A 16,496-nucleotide genomic window follows, 5' to 3' on the forward strand; every position below is an offset into this window, starting at 1 on the left:
TCAAGTATATTAACCCATTACTATATCTGTTTGCTTTAAACTGACAGTCATATAAGCTCAAACATAAACTTAAAAAAAGGAAAAAAAAATCTATATTTTCTTGCTCGCCTCTCCCACCGTTAATGATTTTGATGTCCTCTTTTACACCTTCATGTTTATTCTGTTACAACTCATTGTAGTTATCACCTTTCCAATTACGGTTTTCTCCTTTCTATAGTGTCCTGCTTCTTTTCTATTTAGAGTAGACCTTTCAATATTTATTTTAGCATAGGTTTAGTATTGCTGAATTTTTTTAGTTTTTGCTTGTCTGTGAAATTCTTTATCTCTCTTTCTATTCTAAAGTATAGTTTTGCTGGATAGAGTATCCTAGGTTGCAACATTTTCTCATTTAGAACTTTGAATGTATCTTGCCACTCCCTCTGGCCTGCAGTGTTCATGTAGAGAAATCAGCTGAAAGCCTTATGGGGGTTCCCTTGTAACTAAGTCTTTATTTTTTTCTCTTGCTGCCTTTAGAATCATTTCTTTGTCTTTAACATTGGCCATCTTAATTATAATATTTCTTGGTGTAGGTCTATTTTGGTTCTTCTTTTTGGGGACCCTCTGTGCCTCCTGTACTTGGATGTCTGTTTCCTTCTTTAGGCTTGGGAAGTTTTCAGTCATGATTTCTTCAAATACCTTTTCAATCCCCTCTTCTCTTTCTTCTCCTTCTGAGACCCCTATTATGTGTAGGTTGGTGTGCTTTATATGATCCCATAGGTCTCTTATATTAGTTTCACTAGTTTTTTACTTGCTTTTCTGTCTGCTGTTTTGATTGGGTGACTTCTGTTGTCCTGTCTTCTAAGTCAATTATTTGTTCCTCTGCATTGTCTAGTCTGCTTTGACTGCCTTTAGCTCACCTCTTATCTCAGCCATTGAATTTTCTGTTTTTAATTGGCTCCCCTTTATAGTTTCAATTTCCATTTTATAGTATTCTCTGTCTCTATTCATAGTCCATTTTATTTCATTCAGTGCTTTGATCACTCCCTTTTTGAAGTCCTGTTCTAGTAGACTATTTAGGTCTATTTCATTGATCATTCTTTCAGGGGATTTCTCTTGTGCTTTTAATTAGGAGTAACTCCTCTGCTTCTCTATTTCACTTATATCTTCTGGCACTATGGATTATGGAGTATCAGTTATCTACTGTGGTCTTGAAGGGATTTTTTTTTTTTAAATAGGATGCATTCCTGTGTAGACTCTGAGCCCCTAATAATTTTGTCATGAGTTCCATTTTTAGTATGGATGCTTGCCATGTCTTTCTTCAAAGTTTCTTGGCTTTTATCCTTTTGATTGGGGGTGTGGCTGGTGATGTGATCAGAGCCTGCCCTGGTTGTTGAGTAAGGCCTCCTTTTTGTTCTGTGGTTGTCATAGCCCTGATAGGGGTGGGTCTATTCCCCTTTTGTTGGAAATGAGGCTTCCGGGCCCATTTCTGAGCTGTGGTGCATACTAGGTGGAGTTGGAGTGCTCTAAGTACTCTTTGTTGACTGCCCTTGCCACCACTTCAGGCTCAGGAATGCCAGTGCACTGCTCAGGTGTCCCCCAGGTTCTCTGCCCTCAGAGCTACCAGTGCAGTTCTGCCAACTTCTGGGTCACACACCTGGATTGTAGTGCACTGTTGAGTCAGCATTGTCTCCAGCACCAAATGCTGCTTCTGCACTTGCCCCACTATGTGAACTCTGCTTGCTTGTCCCAGAGGCCTGTGGGTCACACCACCAATCATTGCCATATCCAGCACTCTGTCCACTCATGGTAAGTAGGCTCACAGAAAATGGCTGCATCAGCCTTCACCCCTACTGAGTGCCAGAACTCCACTTGTTGCTCTTTGGTCTTAGAGACACAGATCTACAAAGGCACCTGTGGAGCAAAACAGTCCCCTCTGCCTGGGCTGTAAACAAACTTCAGTCCTGTGTATGAAGTGGTAGAGCACCTGGATACAGATTCAAGTCTCAACCCCACCTCCCCCTGGGAACCACACACCAAGGAATATGGTGGCTGTTTCTGAGTCTTGCCTCTCTTCTGAGAATGTGCCAGCAATGGTGCCATGGGTATGTAGAGACAAAGGCTATGGTGTCCCTTCCCCCAGTGTGCACCACCAGTGTTGCTTTCTTTTTTTCTATTTTTTAAAATGGGGGACCCAGGCTATTCTGACCTGTATACACTCCCAGCCACAGCACACAACACACTCCAGTCCCCTGGGCTGCCTCTGTGAAGTTGGCCTGAGTCCTCTGCCCAGCTCATGCAGCCAGTCCCCGCCCACTCTGCTGGCTCACCTCTAGGGATGGGGATTGCAGGGCCCCTCTGTGCCCATTTCACTTAGCTTTATCAGCCAAGGGCTGCTGTGCACAGATCTAAACCTCAGAGGCTCCCCCTTCACACCTGCTGACCTCTCCATTGGAGAGAAGGAGTCCCAGCTTAAGAGTGCTCATCTCCTTTGCTACTTCCTCCCTGCAGGACAGGTCCTGCACTAATTTCTTTCTTCTTCTTCTTTTTCTTTCTCCTATCAGATTTGTGAGGAATTTTGTCTTTTGAAGAAGGCGATGTTCTGTCAAAGTTCAGCTGGTGTTCTGAGTGCTTGGGTGGGTCTGTGGATGTCTCTCTTGGTGTATTCATGGTAGAGTGTGAGCTAAGAGCATCCTTCTACTCCACCATATTGGCCACTCTCCAACAGGCCAATATCATTGATGAATGTAAATGTAAAAATCCTCAACGAAACATTAGCAAACAGAATCCAACAGCACATAAAAAAGTCATACACCATGATAAAGTTGGATTCATTCCAGGGACACGAGTGTTGTTCAATACATGGAAATCAATGTGATACACCACATCAGTGAAAGAAATGACAAAAATCACATGATTATCTCAATAGATGCAGAAAAAGCATTTGATAAAATTCAACACCCATTTATGATAAAAACTCATACCAAACTTAGTATAGAGGGAACATATTTCAACATAATAAAAGCTATTTATGACGATACACAGCCAGCATGATACTCAATGGTGAAAACCTGAAAGCCTTCCCACTAAAATCTGGAATAAGACAAGGATGCCCACTCTCACTACTTCTATTCAACATAATCTTGGAAGTCCTAGCCACAGCAATCAGGCAAGAAAGAGAAATAAAAGTGATCCAAAATAGAAGAGAAGAGGTAAAATTGTCACTATATGCAGATGACATGATACTATATACATAAAACCCTAAAAGTTCCACACAAAAACTACTAGAGCTGATAAAAGAATTCAGCAAGGTAGCAGGATACAAGATTAACATGCAGAAATCAGTTGCATTTCTTTATACTAACAATTAAACAGTAGGAAAAGAAAGTAAAGAACAATCACTTTTAAAGTCCAAAACAATAAAATGCTTAGAAATAAATCTGACCAAGGAGGTGAAAGACTTATACATGGAGAACCACAGAACATTTATTAAGGAAATTAAAGACGACTTAAAGAAATGGAAAGACAGCCCATGCTCTTGGATTGGAAGACTCAATATTGTTAAAATGGTCATACTGCCCAAGGCAAACTACAGATTTAATGTGACCCCTATCAAATTACCCAGGACATTTTTTTTTATAGCACCTGAACAAATAGTCCTAAAATTTATATGGAATCACAAAAGACCCAGAATTGTCAAAGCAATATTGAAGAAAAAGAATGAAACTGGAGGAATAACTCTTCCAGACTTCAGACAATACTAGAGAGCTACTGTAATCAAAACAGCATGGCATTGGCATAAAAACAGACATACGGTTCAATGGAACAGAATAGAGACCCTGGAAATAAATCCACAGACCTATGGTCCGTTAATCTTCAACAAATGAGGCAAGAACATAAAATGGACAAAAAGCAGCCTCTTCAGCAAGTGGTGTTATAAAACTGGACATCAGCATATAAATCAATGAAGTTAGAACATCCCCTCACACCATACACAAAAATGAACTCAAAAATGGCTTAAAGACTTAAACATAAGACATGTTAAACTTCCTAGAAGAAAACATAGGCAAAACATCCTCTGACATAAATCTTAGCAATGTTTTCCTAGGGCAGTCTACCCAGGCAATAGAAATAGAGCAAAAATAAACAACTTGGACCTAGTTAAACTTATAAGCTTTTGCACAGCAAAGGAAACTATAAGCAAAACAAAACAACAGACTATGGAATGGGAGAAAATATTTGCAAGTGATGCAACTGACAAAGGCTTAATTTCCAGAATATATAAATAGCTCATACAACTTAATAAGAAAAAACAAACAAACAAACAATCCAATCCAAAAATGGACAGAAGACCTAAACAAGCAATTCTCCAATGAAGACATACAAATGGCCAATAGGCACATGAAAAAAATGTTCATTTTCACTAATTATCAGAGAAGTGCAAATCAAAACTACAATGAGGTATCACCTCACACCATTCAGAATGGCCATCATTCAAAAGTCCACAGATGATAAATGCCGGAAAGGTTGTGGAGAAAAAGAAACACTTTTACACTGCTGGTGGGAATGCAGTTTGTTGCAGCCATTATGGAATTGAACTGAGGTTAGCAGATTGGATCATATCAATTACCAGGTTTAGTAAGAAGGAGGTGGCATGAGGGAGGTAGTTTTGCGGTCCTGGTAATGTTCTATTTCTTCATCTGGCTGCTCACTCCATAGGTATGTTTACTTTGTGAAAATCCATGCAGCTGTACACTTAAAATATTTGTTCATTTTGTTATGTACATTATACTTCAACACAAAAGTTTGCTTGAAAATTCTAGTGCCTCTGAACTTCCATGCACATTCGCAAGCAGAGGCACGACCCAGCGGGGGGCGCTAGTGAGAAGCAAAAAGTCATTTTTAAAGAAATTAAGATGCTACCTTTCTCCATACATTTGAGTACACTGTGAGTAAATGTGTGATTTCATTTCATGTGCTGTCAATAAAGAAAGTGGGTCAAAAGATCCCCAGACCTGGAAGACTCTGCAGATACAGTGGCAGGGATACAATAAGAAAAAAACTCGGGCTAGTTCTATATTTAATACTCTCTAGAGAGGTAAGTTCAATAGGATCGATTTCAGGTGACAGAAAATGAAGATGAGATCAGTTATCATATCTGCATACAAACATACCTTGGAGATAATGCAGGTTTGGTTTTAGACCAAGGCAATAAGGCAAGTCACACTGATTTTTCTGGTTTTTCAGTGAATATAAAAGCTATGCTTACACTAGACTGTAGTCTATTAAATGTGAAATAGCATCACACCTAAAAACAGTACTTTAATTTAAAATGCTTCATTGCTAAAACCTGCTAAGCATCATCTGAGCCTGGAGTAAGTCTTTATCTTTCTGCAGTGGTAACATCAAGGATTGCTTCATCACAGATCACACACACACAAATATAACAATAATGAAGGAAATTTGAAATATTGGGAGAATTACCAAAATGTGACACAAAGACATGAAGTGAGCAAATGCTGTTGGAAAAATGGTGCTGATAGACTTGCTCAATGCAGGGTTGCTGTAAACCTTCAATTTGCAAAAAATGCAGCATCTGTGGAGACCAATAATATGGGATACACCTGTACTATCATACTATACATGTCAGTAGTTGAAATTCATTTCTTTATTTTATTGTTATTTTGTCATATTTTTGGAACTGTCACATAGTTTCCAATGTCCTTGGAGGTCTTAAATGAACCTTGTCTAAAATCTTCCCCAAACTGACATTAGTCTCATGATATGGCAAGGTCTAGTGGAAAGGAGAAAAGAGAAGGAAGAAGGTGGGTCAGGTCTGTAGTTCTTAGCAGTTGTAAGGTGAACAACACAATGGCTCAGGCTACTTCCTCACCAGTGAGATAATCCTCACATCTGACCACCCCTCAGCCTTGTGAGAATAAAGGACATTCCAACTGCACTTATGAGACACCTCTTGGTGATTGCAGATCACCAAAGAAGACAGAATACGAGACAAGAAAGACAGCACATATACGTGCTCTGTGACTCCATGGTAACCTCATATTTCTGGGGTTTTGGAACTTTGATAGAAGGTCTAAAGAAGCAGTGTTGGTAATGTTAATGCTCAATTGGCCCCTGATTAATGATGCTTAATAATATGTGACACAAAGCGATGTGTCTATAAAATTGACTGTGCTAAGTAGAATTCAACTGTTCTGGGGATGATACAAGGAAGGAGTGCAATAATCCTTTGTTTACATTCAGCCTTGCACAACTGTAGCTGACATTGGTTCATGTCTATGATTCCCTCTCTCCCACCACTTCAGGGCACACCCATAAATTCCAACTCCCAGCTCCTGTGTCACTGTGCTGGGGGGCTTTCTCTAGTGAGTGAGACTGGCTTTGCCTGCTCATGGAAGGGACTGGAAGGAGCACTCATTCAGTGTCTCATCTCCCTGGCCCCTGAAGAGAGAGGACACTGAGGTTTGGGTTCTCTGTTGCCTCCTAGAGCTCTCCAGTGGGAATGAACACTAGTTACTCCAGCAATAACTGGTTGATATTGTTCTGGGGTTGGTTCCATTCTCTGTCCCACTTCCTGACTGTTCAACCCATGTTTCCTTCACCTCTCAGATACACTAATTGCTGTCTCAGTGTCCACCTCTGGGGGGTCCCAAGCCAAGAAAATGATGAACAATGTTGGCTGCAATTTCTGACTTAAAGTTGGATTATTGCCTCATTACAATAGTAATTTCCTCTGCTGTCTTTGCTCCAGACCAAGGATCAAAGGAGATAAGACTGGGTTGGAAATGGGGTGTTAGTTTATCTTGGTTGATACATGCATATATTCACTCGCATGCTTTCTAAAATGAATTGTTACTGTTTAGCATCATTTAGGTTGCTTCACCTTCCCAAAATACCAATTCTTTGGAACTCACTATAACCCCAAAGAAAGAACTTTAGAATTTAGAATGTGTTAAAGGTAACAAAGATGTTTGTTTCCTTAAGGAAAATAGATTTCCTAATGTACTGATTTATCAGGGAGGAATGAAATCATTTAAAAGATGAGATTCATTCTACTGTGCAATTCTTCTGTCTCTCCCATCCACCCTTCCCCACTTTCTTTCCCTTCCTTTTATCTCTCCACATTCTTTCTTTTTTCTTTCTGTGGACTCCAACTTCCCACCTGACTTTAAGATAAGTATCATACTCAGATAACAATGAGCCTTGCAAGGTTTTTTCTTTTTGTTTTGTTTTTGTTTTTGTTTTTTTAATACTCAGTTAATTATAGACATTGGCTTCTAAGGGCTTCATGAGCCAAAGTCTTGCTATTAGAATATTCTTTAGTGAGACGGGCTCTCTGGGAGTCATGTGTTATAGTCTGAGACCTCAGATACCTTAGACAGCTCATAAACAGATGTCCCAATGGAGACTATGCCTTAATCAAGGCAAAGAGCAGTATTTAAAAAAAAAAAAAAAAAGGAACCACATTTCTTTTCCAATTTGAGTATCATGGCAGACTGCGTCTACCTTCAAGTAGTTTTATGGGAGAATAAGGACTGGCTTATAATCTCTAAATCACTTGGCAACCAAGCCCTCCATAACCAAAATTCTACCATGAAATATTTTTTCTTTGTTTTAGGCAAAAGGAAGATAAAACATTCCATCCCTGAGGCCAGGAGATTTGGTCAATAGCACAGACATTAAACCTGGGCCCCTCTTTATAACTCAAATACCAGGAAGAGATACTAATTTCTCTAATTTTGCCTACTAGATAATCCAGGTTGATGTTGGAAGAAGTCAGAGACCTTTTCAAACTGGGTGGGACTGAGAAACAAAGGAGGGAGCTTTTGTTGCTACTGTTGATGTTTTCTCCGGATTTTGCAGAATCAGGAGGTGTGGTCCATGGCCCCATAAACCTTTTGTAAAATTCAATAGGGAATTAGAATTCTCAGAGTTCTTAAATGTTCTGAGGACTGGGGGCTAGCAGTTTATGGAGGTCATAGTACCTCAAAGTTTTCCATAGGAAAGGGATTTATCATAAAAACATAGGATGTGTGATAGAATAGTTTGTTTTGTTGCTGTGAGCATATCCTGACTTTTTATGGCCTGCATTTTTATTTCTTTGCAAAGTAAGTCTTAATACTCCTGCTCATTTGAGTGTGTTTGCCCAGCTCTCTAACAAAAAATGCTGGGGTTTATTAAGTCTACTGAGCACATAGGGGCCCTCTGATGAGTGAGGAATCTGCAGTCCCTGTGGTGAGAAGACCATGTCCCACACTGTGGGAATTTTCCATTTGGTTGGATTTTAAGGTCTTCATGTGCTTTAAAGTGTTAATATAAGTGTGTTTGTGGAAAATAGCATTTCCCACAACCTCCATGAACTGGAAAATTTTATTTTCACCTACTTTGAATACAGTTTTAAAGGTCCTTAATCTCCTTGTGTTCATTATTTGAGTAGAACACTCCATCAATCAAATATACATAACAAACCTTTTTTTTTTTTTTGTAGGAGAGATAAGAAAAGTGAATCAATTATGGGGAAAAGTAAACATTTTTGGTTTTAAAAAGGTACTGATTAAAGTTATAGTAATCAAAACAGCATGGTGCTGACACAAAAACAGACACATAGATCAATGGAACAGGATAAAAAGTCCAGAAATAAACCCATGCACTTACAGGCAATTACTCTATAACAAAAAAGGCACAAAAATACAATGGAGAAAAGACAGTCTGTTCAATAAGTGGTGCTGGGAAAACTGGACGGCTGCCTGTAAAAGACTGAAATTAGAAATTCTCTAACACTATATAAAAAAAATGAACACAAAAAGGACTAAAGACTGAAATATAAGACTAGATACTATAAAATTCCTAGAGGAAAACATAGGCAAAATACACTTAGACAGAAATCATAGTAATATATTTTTTTGAACCAGCTTCTGGAGTAATGGAAATAAAAGCAAAAATAAACAAATGGGATCTAATTAAACTTAAAAGCTTTTGCACAGCTAAGGATACCATCAACAAAATAAAAAGACAACCTACAGAATGGGAGAAAATATTTGCAAATGATGTGGCTGTCAAGGAACTAATTTCTAAAATATACAAACAGCTCATACATCTTAATATTAAAAACAAAAGCAAGCCAATAAAAAAATGGGCAGAAGATCTAAATAGACATCTCTCCAAAGAATACATGCAGATAGCCAAAAAGCACATGAAAAAATGCTCAACATCACTAATTTTTAGAGAAATGCAAATCAAAACTATAATGGGATTATCACCTCACATAGGTCAGAATGGCCATCATTCAACATTATGTAAATGATAAATGCTGGAGAGGGTGTGGAGAAAAAAGGAACCCTCCTACACAGTTGGGAATGTAAGTTGGTGGAGCAACTATGGAGGACAGCATGGAGGTTCCTTAAAACACTAAAAATAGACTTACCATATGATCCAGCAATCCCACTCCTGGGCATGTATCTGGAGAAAAATAAAATTCAAAAAGACACATGCACCCCAATGTTCACAACAGCACTATTTACAATAGCCAAGACATGGAAACAACCCAAATGTCCATAGACAAATGACTAGATAAAGAAGACATGGTATAGTTATACGATAGAATACTACTCAGCCATAAAAAGAATAAAATAATACCATTTGCAGCAACATAGATATCCCTAGAGATTATTATTCTAAGTGAAATAGCCAGAAAGAGAAAGAAAAATACCATATAATACAACTTACATGTGGAATCTAAAAAAAAAGGACATGACACAAACTCACCTACAGACTCACAGACATAAAGAACAAACTTATGGTTACCAGTGGGTAAAGGGGGTGGGAAGGGATACATTGGGAGTTTGAAAACTGCATCTCTTGGGGAGTTATGGAAATGTTAACAATCTTGATTGTGGTAGTGGTTTCATTGATGTATACATCTATCAAAATTCATCACAGTGTACATCTGAAATATGTGTAGTTTACTATACAAGAACCATACCACAATAATGGTGTTTACAAAAAGTAAATATAATTAACTGAAAGAAAAGGATAGAACAATTTTGAAATTATTAGAAGACTCTTTGAAATATGGATTTATATCACCATTCATTAACAGTGAAGTTCAGCTTCTGTGAATAGTCTACTAAAAAAAAAAGTACTGATTTTCTCTGTGTTATTTGAATCATTCACAACTAAAGAGATTGTGAGGGTGTTTAGGACTCATTACTCACTATAAAGTTATAATATTCAAGCTGAGAAAGAATTGAAATTTAGAGATGAGATTTTCTATACTCTGATTTTTAGTTTGAACTTTCCCTTTAGTGTTCAATAGTCCTGTGAGCATTGGGAAAACAAAGACTTCGCAGGTGTATGGCTGCATCCTTTGGACAGGGTTGTACCGAATGATCAATAATGTCTGACTCTCTTAGGGGCATTTTACTGTGTTCTCAACTACCAACCTCTGTGACCTCTGTACTCATCCACACTCTTAAGACAAAAATTACTTTGATCTCTTTCTTTCTCATTTGAGTTACTGGCACAAATCAGAAATGAATATATGTTATTTATCTCTGTAAAGATTTTTGAAACCCAATTTTGAAAATCTGACATTATTTAATGATTCAAGAATGTGGACCAATGGGGACTTACATATACCTCTAATAGGAATGGACATTATTATAACACTTTGAAAGATAATTTGCTGTATCTGCTGAAATTGAAATTTTGCAAATCACATGCCCACTTATGCTTTCTAATATGTAAAATGAAGCTAATAATCTATTTTATAGGACTGATGTGAGGATAAATCATTTCATGTATGTAAAATACTTAGAAATTATGTTTTTAGCTCTCTATAAATTGCAGATTTTGTTTTTAGCAGTTATCAATGTTATTCTTATCAGATATCACCCTAGAGAAACTCTCGCACATGTACACAAGGAGTCAGGTACATGAATGCTCACAAAAATATTGTTTGTAATAGAAAAAAAAAAGGAAATAACGTAAATATTCAGAAATGGAATGGGTAAAAATATCATGCTATGTTCACACAGTGGAATATTATATAACAGCTACCTGTATCAATATGGATAAAGCTAAAAAATATAATACTGATTAAGGTAAAATGATTTACAAAAAATACCTAAATGATACCAGTTACCTGTAGGTTATAACTGTGTAGACAATACAGTATATTTTTAGGGGTGAATATATATGTAGAAAAGAATAAAGAGACTCATGGGAGTAATACCCAAGTCTAGAGAGCTGTTACATCTAATGGGGAGAAAGAATTCTGTCATCAGGGATGAAATCATGAGGGGCTTCAAGTGGACTGAAAGTGTTTCACTTGTTAATGTGGGTAGTGTGTAAATGTGTGTTTGTCCTATCAGTCTTTATACCATTTAGCAAATATGAAATACTGTACAACAAAATAAAAAAAGCAACAAATAGCAAGAGTGAAGGATAAATACCATATGCATGGATCAGGTTTTCATATATTTATTGGGAAAAATAGTTATCTCTTAACTTTGCAAGCTGGCCCTTGGACTTGGACATAAAAGTTTTATGTAATGAAGTCTTGATTCCATTTGAATCCTTGCAAAGGAATTGAACACAAGTGAAATCCAAATGCACTGTGAAAATTCATGGAGCAAGTACGTACTAACAGACACTCCTAGGGTTGATGATAGCAAGACAGTGTACTTGAAGCTAATTACACCACCTGAGTGTGAATACGACTGCAGTGAAGCTAGCGCTTTTCATTTTTTTGCTGTGTCCACCAACACTCTCCCCCATGGCCAATGTGCAGGTCTTTATTATAATGCATTGTCCATTTATGCCTGGACTCTTTTTATATTGTGGTCTGGTTGTCCATTGCCAAATGACCATGGCAATATTTTCTTTACCATTTAAAGTTTTTAGAGGGCTGGGATTTGGTTGAAAGCACCCATCACAGCCCATTCATTCATCCAACAGACATTTAATAAGTGCCCACTGTGTGCCCAGCACTGTACTACAACCGCTGTCAATTGAGTCTTTATTAAACTACCCCAATAAGAGATGCTGCCTAGACCAGGATAGAAAGACAAAAGAGCGCTAGGGCACTATGAGGAGCAATGATGCTTTGATAGACCTTTGTTTGATGCTCAGAGCTTCAGGTCCTCACCAGCCCTACTTTAATACCCAAGCATTTGTGCCTTCTGTATTTTCAAATGCTTTTTTTCCTGATAACCTGGAGCCTTTTACAATAATCTATAATACAGATAACAAGGCCATCTATCATTAATAAAAGATGACAATAAAGAATGAGAAACAGTTCTCACTGAGATCAGCTCCTCTTTCCAGCCAGCATAAGTTAAGGGACCGATTTGAAAAGCAGTCTTAGATGCCACATTCTAGCTCACATGCTCCAAGCATGAAGCTTGTTGCTGAAGGAGCATTTCCAATGTGTGATGTGTTCTGCCAGCACTGAGGCTCCGTCACATAATCACAAGTGGGGTTTCTGAAATGGAAAGCTGCCTTCAGAAAATCTCTGCAGTCATGGTAAAGATTTCATTGTTTGTCCTCCTTCCATTGGCTCAAATCCTCCTCAGTAAGAATGTTAGTAGAAAGGAAGACTTTGGAAAAGGAGAGTGTGGCGATTGTAATGGATCACCCAGCTCAGGGCTCTGTGAACTTTCTGTAAAGGATCAGGAAGAACATACACCAAGTTCATATGATTTCTGTGCTGACTGCTAGACTTGACTGTGGAAGCATGAAACATCTACGGACAATATATAAGCAAATGGGCATGGCTGTGTCCCAACAGAAGTTATTTTCAAGAAAAAAGCATTGGGTCAAATCTGACCTGCCAGCACTGGTTGCCTGACCACTAATCTAGTTGGATCCTTTTGGTTTTGTTTGTATGTTTGTTTTGTTTTGTTCGTTTGTTTAATAAAAAAGAACATTAATGTGCCAGCCAGGCCCATGTTCTTGGCATTGTCTAGAGGATGTTAAGACTAAAAGAGCAAGAAACAAAATGAGATCAAACACAGTAGCATTTACTAAAATTAAAACATAGGCATATGTTATAACTCTACACATTTTAAATGAACTCATACAAAAAATATTAAATATATAATGATTTCCTATGGAGGAGGTAAGGAGAAAAGGGGGTGGAAAATTGAAATAAATGAATAAAATAAGAAAATAGATTTTGAGGGATCAAAATTATACTGTGCTTTGAGTGGAGCTTCAGATAAATTCAACCTCCTGCTGCCGAGTCCCCATCAAGAAAAGACACACTCAAAGTGATACAAAAACAACACAAATTTTCATCTGGATTTAAATCCAAAGAAAGGCAGCCATGGAAAAAGACTCTTTGGATGTAGAAGGTCGTGACCTATCATGAGTATAGTATGACATAGCCTTACTGTAGAACTCTATGTGATAAATACTGAAAGCAAGCCAAAAGCAGTGCAGGATGCCATAGTGTGACGTGTGCAAGCTGTGAAAATGACCTAACTGTCACTCCTAGAGGTTCTCCATCTTTGGGGAGAAAATAATGTCTACATAAGTTTCAAAGTGTGGTCTGTGCACCACTGCTGACCAGTGAATTTTCATTACATATGTGGAATGAGACAAATACAGTAATTGTTTAGAAATTTTCATAGCTATTTGTGCTACAGCATCTAAGTGGATGGCCCTGCCTTCCTGAACCAGGTGTAGACTGGGTGTTGAGGGACTCATGTGATGAGACCCAGAAGGTAGGCACTACATAACTGTTGAATGCAGTAGGACCATGTTCTTCAATAATTATCCAGGGTAAGGAGTTTGTCCAGATTGCAAATCAAGTACTGTTTTCTTCACTGAAAGAGTCTTATTATAAAAAAGAAAAAATTCAGTTGAACTAAACAGTGTGCTTGGAAAAACAGTAAGACATATGAACTCCATCGAGGCTAATAATTCAACACTATCCTCTTTTGCAGGTGATAATGTGGAAACTGATCATAAGCATCTGTTAGTGTCTGTGCAGGAGGTTTGAACCATGGTATGAACTCAGTGTTTCCAAAAGGTCAGTACCAAGTTTGGTTCTGACTTTGAGGCTGGAATTAAACAGTCTTGTTTATTTGTCTAATACTCAATAATCTTAATACTGCCTTGCAAGGAAAAAATTCAACGTGTCTATGGCAGACAAGATTGAAGGACAAAAGCCCAAGTTAGACACTTGGAAGAATCATCTAGTCTGCAGACTAATTCCATAAATTAACAACTGTAAGACAACTCCTCCAACAAAAGCCCGCTATATAGATGGAGCCCCATTTATTCCTCTCTTGTCTCTTTCCTGGGCCGGTCCTAGTTTTGGCCCCTGGGGACACAGGAACATCAAGTCTCCCTCTGGCATGTCTCCATCCCTGTACCCCCATCTATGCTTCTTAGACCCCGTCTCCTGTTCTCCACATCACAACTACCCTGATCCCCAGGTTCCCAGGCCCAGAACTCAGAGTCTCCCCTCCCCATGTCCAAGCCCCTTGGCCTTCCTCCCTAAGACAGGGCTGATCATCTTGAGATGTGTGACCTGCCCATCACATCTGCACATCTGGACTGTCAACTCTTGAGCAGCCAAAAAGATTGGGAGTCAGGTGGACACAGCAGGGGTGGACAAGGCAGTTGGGACTTGTTTAGTGTCATCATGGAAACCAATCATGAAAATGTATGAAAGTACCTATTTTCTTGAATCATTGCCAACATTGGATGTACTTTAATATTTTTGTCATTCTCATAGCTGTTGGTTGACTTTTAGATTTAAAAAGATAGATTTGTAATTTCTTAATCCTTAATGCTTCAAAAGTCCTCATGTACTAATTTTAAATAGAAAGCTTACATGTTCTTGTTTTTCTCATCAGGTTTCTATTACAATAACAATTTTACAACACAATAGATACAGAAAGCAACCAACATCTCTCCATAACCACTTTCCAGTATCTGTTCATATGCATTTGGGTTTTATAAAGATATAGTTCTAGCATAGTGCAATTTTGAACTTTCATTTTTTTACTAGACATTACGAGATAAATACTTTCTCTGTTATAGTCTTCCCTTTTAACATCTGCTTAATGTTTCATGGTTTGTGTATATAAGCTAGTTAGTGATTCACCCATTGTTGAACGTCTGAGCTACTTTCTGGTTTAATCATTATAGAAAACTGTAAAGTAAAAATATTCAAGAATATGAAATCACCCTTTCTTAAGCAGATTTTCCTTGGCTAAATTTCTAAGAACAGAAGAATAAATGTGTTGAGAGATCTTGAGACACAGTACCAAACTATTTTCCAAAAGTATAGCACCTGTTCACCCAGGCACCAGCAAAGGATTAGATTTCTGAATTACATGTGAAGGTCTCTAAATAAGGACCTGGCAAGCTCTGTTCTGTGCCTCATGGTTATGTTCTGTTTGTTGATTTGGAAACTGATTCATCAGATGTGCTCAGTTTGAGAGCAGATTGCTCCAGATTAGAGAGCTTTTCTCTATGTCTGTCATCATCAACAAACCAAGAAAAGTGCTGCAGAAGTTTCATGGGAATGGCTGCCACACTACAGAAAGGCACATGAACAATCTGGTATGCTTTTCCAAGCAGAACTTTGGATTGGATTTGAGTGTCTATATATGCTGAGTATGTATGTTTTGCTACAAACCATCAAGGATATTCCAAAGCACCAAGTCAGCCTGTGTTAGAAAACTGCCGTGAGTCCCAGATGACCAAACAGTCTTTGTTCCCTAAACTCTGGCAGCAGTCTGATGGCAGCATCAATAGGAAAACCAGATCTGTCGATCTGGAGCCTACTGTTTTTCACTGTGCACTTTGGGGAGCTTACTTGGGATAAGGTCCGGGGACTCTACATGACTTGTCTGAGACCTGCAGCCAACTCATAGCAGGACCAGACCTAAACCTGGCCTCCAGTTTCCCAGAAATGTTTTTTGTTTTTCTCCCAATGTCATCTTTGCCTTCTTTCTAGTGTCAGGCAAAATAGTTGTTGATCAAAGTCCTTCGGCGTCACCCTATTGGGCCCAGTTTACGCTCTCTGTGTCTTTAGTCCTTCCCCAAATGTATTCTCAACCCTACTTTGCTAGTTCAGAACCTATGCTTTCCTTCTGGGAGAACTATGCTTTGTACCTGTTGCCTCCTTCATCTAGAAAATCCTCCTGTGTTCAGTCCTGAGGATATCTTACCTCCTTTAAAATACTCTACACAACAATCTAATAAAGTCATTTTTACAGATAAGGACTTGTCCCAGAGCACACATACTAAATTTTCACCCAATTCTATTTTATTACAAACCCCAGGTCAGAACCACTCCTCTGTTCCCACATTCATAGCAACCATGAGTCGTGACACTTAAGGGCTTCTGGCATCAGCAAGGTCTCCTCTGCCCCTACTTATGACCTTCTGAGTAAGCGTAATTATGGTCCCCATTTACAGATAAATAACTGGAAGCTCGGAAAGGTGAAGGGACTTGCCCAGGGTCACACCATGATTAT

Source organism: Camelus bactrianus, chromosome 19 (assembly GCF_048773025.1).
Source record: "Camelus bactrianus isolate YW-2024 breed Bactrian camel chromosome 19, ASM4877302v1, whole genome shotgun sequence".
NCBI lineage: Eukaryota > Metazoa > Chordata > Mammalia > Artiodactyla > Camelidae > Camelus > Camelus bactrianus.